The sequence below is a fragment of the Mus pahari genome, chromosome 21, assembly GCF_900095145.1.
Source record: "Mus pahari chromosome 21, PAHARI_EIJ_v1.1, whole genome shotgun sequence".
NCBI classification, from domain to species: domain Eukaryota; kingdom Metazoa; phylum Chordata; class Mammalia; order Rodentia; family Muridae; genus Mus; species Mus pahari.
The window spans coordinates 4,680,408-4,689,377 of NC_034610.1; the positions used below are offsets into that span (position 1 = coordinate 4,680,408).

The 8,970-nt window shown below is 48.4% G+C and overlaps 1 protein-coding gene across 2 annotated transcripts in view; it reads right to left on the bottom strand.

Annotated features, from left to right (window-relative positions):
* Agpat4 (1-acylglycerol-3-phosphate O-acyltransferase 4) overlaps positions 1-8,970 on the bottom strand; it is a 97,897-nt gene that overhangs the window by 11,511 nt on the left and 77,416 nt on the right. The window lies entirely within an intron of this gene.

Sequence of the window (8,970 nt, forward strand, 5' to 3'; positions counted from 1 at the left end):
GAGAGAGAGAGAGAGAGAGAGAGAGAGAGAGAGAGAGAGAGAGAGAGAGCGCGCATCCATGTGTATGAATGCAGAATGCAGACACGTGCCATGGTATACACTCGGAGGCCAGGCCAGGGGACAACTCCAGGCATCAGTCCCTGCCTTCTACATTGTTTGAGGCAGAGCATTGTTGTTTGTTGGTTGCACATGCCAGGTTAGATGGCCCACGAGTGTCTGGGGATTCTACAGTCTCCACTGCTCACCTCCCTGTAGGAGCAGTAGAATTCCAGACACTCACACTATGTGTCTTGAGCTGTACGGAAGTTATGGGGATCCAAACTCAGGTCCCCATACTTGCCTGGCAAGCCCTTTACCCACTCAGCACCCTGGCCACCACCACCATTCGTATTTTTACTGTCCACTATGGAATCCACTGACTGAGATGGATGCTCACCCACACTGGCAGTGTGGACCGTTGTAGGCAGCTGAGCACTTTTGACAGCTGTCTATCAAAGTCCTAAGCCTTAGCTGCCTGAAGAGGAGAGCAGGCGTTTCACATCGCCCCCTCCCTTCTCTCCCCTCTTCTTAGCTTCCACTCAGTGTCTTCATGGCTAAGACTGGTAGCATTTCTGTCATGCTTGGGGCCCTGAGGTAAACTTCTGAGGAGGCCTCACCTCTACATCTACAGCAGCTTTTCTACTCAGCACGAAGTAACTTTAAAGTCTCAGATGAGGGAGTAAACTGCCTGGCTCTAGAGATGATCTTGGTCTTGTGCCTGTCACCCTGGAAACCAAACAATCTTTGGGGTCATAGTTCTCCCTGGAAGCTCATTGCCCTGTGTCCACACTAGACTTCAGACTCCAGGTGACAGGAAGGGACATTCCTGCTTGTCCTCAGTTTACGGTGAGAGCAAATGGATCCAAAGGCAAAACTTCCACTGGCAAATTAAGCTCTTTCTGGAAGGTAAAACTTATTTTTAAGATTCTACGTACCGGGTCTTGCAAAAATTACATATGGCATGCTCAGGAATTACAGACTGCCACCCACAGAGATGCTATTAGGTCTAACATCGCAGCTGCTGGGCTGGGTGGGTGTCAGTCTCACCCAGCCACTCATAGCTGCATTCTTGGGTGCACTTCCTGTTCGTGGTTCTCCTATGAGACACAAGTGAGTGTTAGCACTTGGTCTTTGGTAGCTGGTGGAGAAGGCTGCCCTAGTGGGTTGTGGGAGTCTAGGGGTTCAACTAGAGGTCACCAAGAGTCGCTTCAATGTCCCACAGTAAAAGCATTCATTGACTACAGTGTATTATACTACACATCTGGCAATATTTAATAGTACAGCTATGGCTGCAAACCAGAGTTCGAGGGCCACTCTGATGCCCACGGGTGTCAGTGCAGTTTTATTGGTACAGGGTAAGCATTCATCTGAATGCAGGAGCAATTCAGCGGCCATCATGGGTGAATGGTAGTCATACAGACGATGTGGTCCACGGAGCTGAAAATGCTCACTCTCTGGCTGGCCAACTACAAATCGGATTAGTCAAGCCTTAATTTACAGCCATTAATATTCACTCCATATAAAATTCTCACCTTACATAAACAGGGGATGGAAGGAGGGAGGGAGGGAGGGAGGAAGGGGCTATGCTAAGAGGCTTTACAAGTTTAACTCATTCTTGACTGACATCCTGGAAATTAATATGGCAGTAAGATGTAAATATATCTAGGAAAACCTAAAATTAATATAGGGTAACCCATATCCACCAGGAGCTGAATGAAGTGTCCACTGTGGCCAGTTTTTAGATCATAGTACATTCTACAGTCAAAAAGTTCTGGAGATTTTTTTTGGAGGTAAGAAAAGGGGGTGAAAGCTAAAGCCATATGGGGGCATGAGGGTTGAGAAGTTCTTTATCATGGGTGCCCCACCCAGCTAGGGAGGGCATCACCCATCTCTCGGGGAATACAGCCATTCTCCGAGCCAGAATTTAGCATCTCCAACTAAGACAGTACAGTGTGTGACCAGATGGCAAAACAAAAAAACTGCTTTAAATAGCATGGGGCTCCGGGCATCTTAACCCTCAAATTTGGTGTCCTTTAACTCATCTCGCTACCAGACTGCAAATGAGACCCCTTTCTGGGTCCAGGACAGCAGCCTGCCAAGTGGAAAATGCAAACCAGTGTCAGGCTTGCAGGTTAGGACCCGTGCTTCCTGTCCTATAAACCCCAAACCCCCAGGGTCTGGCAGAAACCTGCTCAGGGATGAGGATACTCAGCAGGTGTTTGTGTTAATACCTTACTTGGTTCAAACATAAAACCACTCCTGAAGGCTTATCAGTGGGTCCCTTAGGGTCTAGCCATGGTGGTTATGGCCACTAAATATGTAAAAATTAAAGCTGGCAAGATGCCTGGCTCAATGGAAAGATTGCTTGGTGGCCTGAGATAGATCTCCCAACCACACAGGCAAAGGGGAGAAAAGAATCCTATGCATGACCCTCTGACCTCCATATACACGCGCGCGTGCACACACACACACACACACACACACACACACACGCACCAAGTCATATGTATTCGTGTGCACACACACGCTCACAATAAATAAATACAATTAACAAATACAATTACTGAAGTTTAGTGATCAGGAGCTTCTTCTCCTCGTTTTGTTCTTAAAGGTTTCCAATTAAAACTTTTCATTTAAAAAATAATAATAAATTAGGTCATTTCAGTGAAACTTTGAAACAGGTGAGAAGTTTGTCAAAAGTAAGCAGGTCAAAGGGCCACTCTTCAGCATTCTAGCATGCTCCTTGCATGCAGACTAGTGACAAGTAGCCAAGACCAAAGTCTGACAGGGGCCTACCTGCCCTGGGGTCAGGCTAGCCTGGTCACACCAGAGGACAAGCAGAGCAACTGACAGCTCAGCCTCGGTTCTCACCCGTGACATGAGAGCTTATCTCCTAGAAACATGAACCTCAAATTGTCCAGTCCATGCAAGGAATCCCCTTTAGGGCCGGCAGGGTTCCAATGCTGAGGGCACATAGGTGGGTGCGACTGTGACAGAGTCTAGAGGCAAATGGTGGGTAGCACACTGGAGGTTTGATTAGCCCCTTCCCCCTGCACAGGCTACACAGCTGCCCTCCTGAGATAGCGATACACACAAGGAAGCTCTGGGATGATGGAGTCGAGAGCAGAGCTCAAAATGATGAAGTGGGTATGTCGGTTGAGACACTATGGCGTGGTGCTGGCCCAGTTCTGGCTTTCCAGGGCCTCACATGCAGGGAAATGCTGTGGAGCCTCCAACCAGGAAGTTCTGAGAATCTCTCTAAACAAAATGAAGCCTGTTCATGATTAATCAACAGCCCCCAGGGTGTGGGGTGGGGTGGGGTGGGGGGGTGGTGCACAGACCAAACTGGAAACAAAAGCACTCTCTAAGAATTTCTCTCTCTCAGGCTGGAAATAACCACACATCATTTATCAAAAGCCAGCCCAGTATACAAGGTCCTTCATCACTGAATAATGTTTCCTCCTGCTCGGCCTCTTCCCTCCCTGGGGCGAGCGAGCCCCAGACTTTTCTAGATTTGACAGGTGTGCAGGGTGTAGTGGGGGGAGAGGAGGGGTGTTTCCTGGCCAAGAAGTGTGCTGAGACTAACAAGGGTATTTTCCACTGACTCTTCTCTGAGGTCCAGAACAAAACAGATAAAAAGAGTTCCTGCCCTTACCACCCCCATGGCCCTCACCCCACCCCACCCTTACTATTCTGAAATACTTCTAGAACGGCCTAAGGCCAGAGTATCTGGAAAGATAAGCAGAAAGTATTCCAGAGAGGGGGATGGGTGGGGTAAGGAGTAAACAAGAGCATCGAGACAGACAGACACACACACACACACACACACACACACACATACACACACACAGGACGCCTTACAGGCAGGAGATAATGGGACACCTTGCTGACAGGTGTCCAGTGATATGGTCAACTGAAGGATTCTGGGAGCAGGTGTGCAAGGCTCTGGGGAGGAACAGAGGGTGTCTTTGAGAGTAGCTGGTGGGAAACAGATGTCATCAGCTAGGATGGTGTGCAAAAGGGAGAAGGGCCAGTTCTGCTGTCGGGCAGCCTTGTCTGCCTGACTCACTCCTGGCCAGTACAGGCTAACTTAACTGGCTTGCCAGGGGAGTTGGTACCATAAAAAGAGGCCCTGACATGTCTAGCTTGGAACTGCACTTTAGGGCTGGCTCCTCCTGTAATGTGAGCTGCCTGGGACTTTCCTCTACCCAGGATTCTCGTGGTCACCTTTAGGTTCCTTATCTGTGTAACACCAGGTCCATCCCAGGCACCATGCCCCACCCTGCCTGGGTCAGTAAATGAGTCATCAGGGCCTAAAGTGACACATTTGTCCACTCCAGCTGTCACAACAGGGCCTGCCAAAGTCTGCAGAGAGGGTGCCAATTAATCTTGGCTGAGCTGTTGTAAGAAATGAGTTAGTAGGGTCCATTTTCAATAGGAGGTGTGTGCTCAGAGCTCTTGGGGGTCAGAGATAAGCAGGAGGTGTTAGGCCTGGTTGTGATTCAGACCCCAGACAAACAGTGAGGTACACGGTTAGCAGACCGGGCCACAAAGTTTTCCCAGCATCCCTCAGTCCCCTACCTTGTATACCCCTTGTCATCCAGAACTTTCCAGCCCAGGGGCTGGGCTTCTCCTCCCTGAGAAGCTCCTCTCTATATATTGCCGACTTTCTGGTCTCTCTACCTTTCTTCCTTCTCTCCATCTCTGTGTAAAGGTGCTTTTTCCCCCCTCTTCCCCCTTCCCCTCTGTCTCCCTTTCCCATGGTGACTTCCCTGGCCTAGTTCCATGGAAACCGTGAACTTCTCCAATAACCCTGCCTTTACATATACTCTAATCTGGCTTCAACCGGCTTACTTCACCAGCAGAGAAGAGCTCATCAGGGCCCTCTCCCCTAGCTGGTGGCCAGTCTCAGAACCCTGAGAGCTGGGAAGTTAAGGGCAGATGCTTCATGACTAAGGCCACCATCATACTCCAGGATAATGATCATTTGTTTCAATTTTTTTTTTTTTTTTTGAGAGGGAGACACAGGGAAAAACATAAAGTTGAGCAGGTAGAAAGGTGGGGGGGGGGAGTTGGGGGAGAGGAAAAAAAAAAAACATGAGCAAAATATATCATCTGAATGAGAAACTTTTAAGATTTGAAAATAAGTAACGTAGCCAGGTGTGGTGGCACAGGCCTTTAGTCCCTGCACTCGGGAGGCAGAGGCAGGCAGATTTCTGAGTTCGAGGCCAGCCTGGTCTACGGAGTGAGTTCCAGGACAGCCAGGGCTACACAGAGAAACCCTGTCTTGAAAAACCAAAAAAAAAAAAAAAAGAAAAGAAAAGAAAAAGAAAAAGAAAGAAAGAAAGAAAGAAAGAAAGAAAGAAAGAAAGAAAGAAAGAAAGAAAGAAAGAAAGAAAGAAAGAAAAGCAAGTAGGACCTGAAGTGTTTGGTCCCCTGTGCCCTGTGGTGACACACTCCCTAGCCATCCCTAGGTCACAGTATGAAAGAACCAGCCTGTGTCTAAGAGCCCTCATGCATGGCCTTTGACTTCTGCCCCTATCCAGCAGTGATAGCTCTGCCTTGCTCCTCCTGCCCCTTCTCTTCCTCTCCCTCCTCCCTGCCTCTCCTTCCTCCTCTTCTCCTCTCCCTCCTCCTCTCCTGCTCTCCCTCCTCCACTTCTCCCAAAGCCTTGAAGTCCATGCAGCAATGGCGCTGGCTGCTTCGCTGGTGTTTGGGAGAAAATGGGCAAGTGATTCACCTTCTCTCCCCTCAGCTCCTTTGGGGACACTAGAGCAGACCACACACACACACACACACATGCACGCACGCACGCGCGCACACGCACATGCACATGCACACACACTTCAGGATGTGACACTGCCCTGGTTTAAAGTCTGAGGCCTGCTTACTGAACCTCTTGGTGGAGTCTCCCCAACTCTAAGCTCCAGCCCCCATTCATTACATCCAACCTAGGTTGTTCAAGTTTAAAAGTAACAGAAACGAAAACCCTCTGACTATAATATTCATTTAGTGAGTCACCATGTAGATCTGAAGTCCTTGGCTGGCAGGAGGGGCCATGCCCTGCTTGGGTTCATCTGTGTTTTACCCAGCGCCCAGAGGTGGAATGCCTTCCTGGGGCTCAAAGCGGTAAGGGAAACCCTAGGCTGTGGAGACAGTGTCTCTGCTCCATGAAGATCTGGCCCTTGTATGACCTTCAGTCCTGGATCCTTCTCTGGAAGTCAGTCTCTTCTCCAGCTCTGGGTCGATCCTCTCTCTAGTTCTAGATCTACGTGCTCTTCTCATAGGTGCTCTCTCTGACCCAGGGCCATCCGCCTGGCCCAAGGTGGCCCCTCAGGCCCCAAGTCCCCTTTCTACATCTCTTCTCCCTGTGTCACATCAATCCCTTTCTCCTGAGCGTGCTTCCTTCCCCCTGGCTGTGGACTCTCCCTGGATTCTGGGCCATGCACAAGTTTCTTTGAACTTCAGTGTCTCGCAGCCCCAACCCCATCCTCAGGGCCCCTGCCCCCAGTAAGGCATGCTACATTAGCCACAAAGCTGGTTCTACTAGCAGCTGGCCTGTGCATTCAAGTTCCCAGAACAGGGTTCCAGCTCAGGCCCTGCTTCTTCCAAGGGGTTTGGTTTGGACCCTGGGAGAAGGGACTGAGATGCATATTTGACATATTAAAGCAAAGCCACCTGTCTCCAGGAGATCACCAACTGCCTCCAAGCCCAAGATGGCAGGGACATGGTAGCTTTCTACCTCGCCCATGGCTTCAGTCACCCAGAGGCAATGTGGTCTGCAGACGTTAGAATATCCCAGAGCCACAGAACCACGTGCCAAGTTTAAATACTCTATACTGTAGATCGTGACTATAATTGCTCTGTTTAGTTAATATTCACCTCTCACTATCCTTATATGCAAGCTAGACTCTTAGGTCAGAAAATGCACATATACAAAAATATCACACAGCACATATACAATCTAATATTAGCCTTTGAATATGTCCCCCATAGACAGAGAGGGAACCTCTGTACTAGAATTTTCATTTTTGTTCTGAAAATGTAAATGAACACAAATGCAAATGTAGTCATGCATGCAGACACACACACATTCTCTCTCTCTCTCTCTCTCTCTCTCTCTCTCTCTCTCTCTCTCTCTCTCTCTCTCTCTCTCTCTCTCTCTCAGAAAACAAATGGAGACACAAAAGTGCTCCTGTTGCCAGAAAGCTTTTAACCTAGTTGGAAGAAGCAGAACCACAGATTCTCTGTGCCCTTCCCATACCTTGTGGCCACAGCTCTGTATCCTAAACATAAAGGTCTTGTATGCATGCACTGCCAAAGCCAAGTGTAATTAGCCTGCCTCTCTGGGTCATCATTCCAAATGCCAAACGTCACCTCCAAGTCCTCAGGAAAAAACTTTTGGGACCTTTTCCATCCTGGGGCCAAAATGCATTTGTTCCCATGACAATATCTGAAGGTTTTTGGTGACTTTGAGTCATTCATGTGGTACAGGCTCAAGCACGACACACCTCAATGTGTTAAAGATGGCAAAGCCAACTGAAGAGACCCGGTTATAAAGGCAAGGAAGCTGCATGCAAGAAGTCAAACTAACTTGAGGGAAACAGATTTTTAGGAACAATTCCAAATTCTGCCATTGAGGCTTGCTGCCCAGAGACTCGGCATTCTTAAGCCTGCAGCGGATCCAACATCAGGCGAATTGTGCCTGCGAGCTAAGCAATCAAGGATAGGGATTGGAGCCAAACTACACAAGTTCCAGTCCAAATCCAATTACAGCTGGATGAGCAGACTATGAAACTCTCTCTAATTTTGATCCCCTCTCCCGCCTCAGGAAAGGTGTGCATCCACTCACAGATGCTTCTGTAAGGATTAAACAACTAGCTGTGTTGCTCAAAAGATGTTAATCCTGACTCTAAGCAAGAACTAGAAGCACCATGGTGGTTAATACTGTCAGCTTAACTGACGCTATGGCAGCCATTCTCAACCTCCCTAACACCGTGACCCTTTAAAACAGTTCCTCAGGTTGTGAAGAGCCCCATCCATAAAATTATTTTTGTTGCCACTGCATAACTGCAATTGTGCTGTTACAAGTGGTAATGTAAATATCTGTATTTTCCAGTGGTCTTAAGCGACCCTTTTAAAAGGGTCATTCGGCCCTCAAAGGGGTTGTGACCTGTAAATTGGGAACGGCTGCTCTAGACTAACCTCTGAGCCACACTTCCAGGAACATCTGTGGGACATTACCTACATTAGGCTAACTGAATTGGAGTGACCCAGCTTTACAGTGGGTAGTTCCGTTCCATGACCCAGGGCCCTGGAGTGAATGGAAGCATAAAACCTGATAATAGAAGCTAAACAAAAGCATTCCTCGCTCTGCTTCTGGACCGCAGAGGAAATGGGACTGACCAGCTGCCTTACACTCCTAACACCCTTCTCCACCAGGGAGAACTGTGCCCTTAAACGGGCAACTTGACCTCCTCAAGTTGCTCTTATCTGGTATTTTTGTCATAGCAAGGAGAAAAAAAAAAAAAAAAAGGCCAATACAAATAGCTTTTGAGAGCATTTCATACTATAAAAAAAAAAAAAAATTAAAAATATAAATAAATAAAACCACCTTTCCGATGCCCAGCATGGTAGCTCACGCCTCTAATCCCAACTCTCTCAGGAGCTGAGGTAGGAAGGCAAATCCTAGAACAGCCTGGCCTCCAGAGCAAGATCCTATCTCAGCCTCTGCCCCCTAAACAAAAGCAACAACATCAACAAAGCCTGTTCGTCCTAAAAGTTCTGAGAGAGCAAGCTGCACGGCCGACTCTCCGGGAGGGATGGGGGCAGCATGAGGGTGAAGGCACATCCCACTTACCCCAGGACCCCTAGATGCTCAGCAGTGTGAAGGGTGAAGGCACATCCCACTTACCCCAGGACCCCTAGATG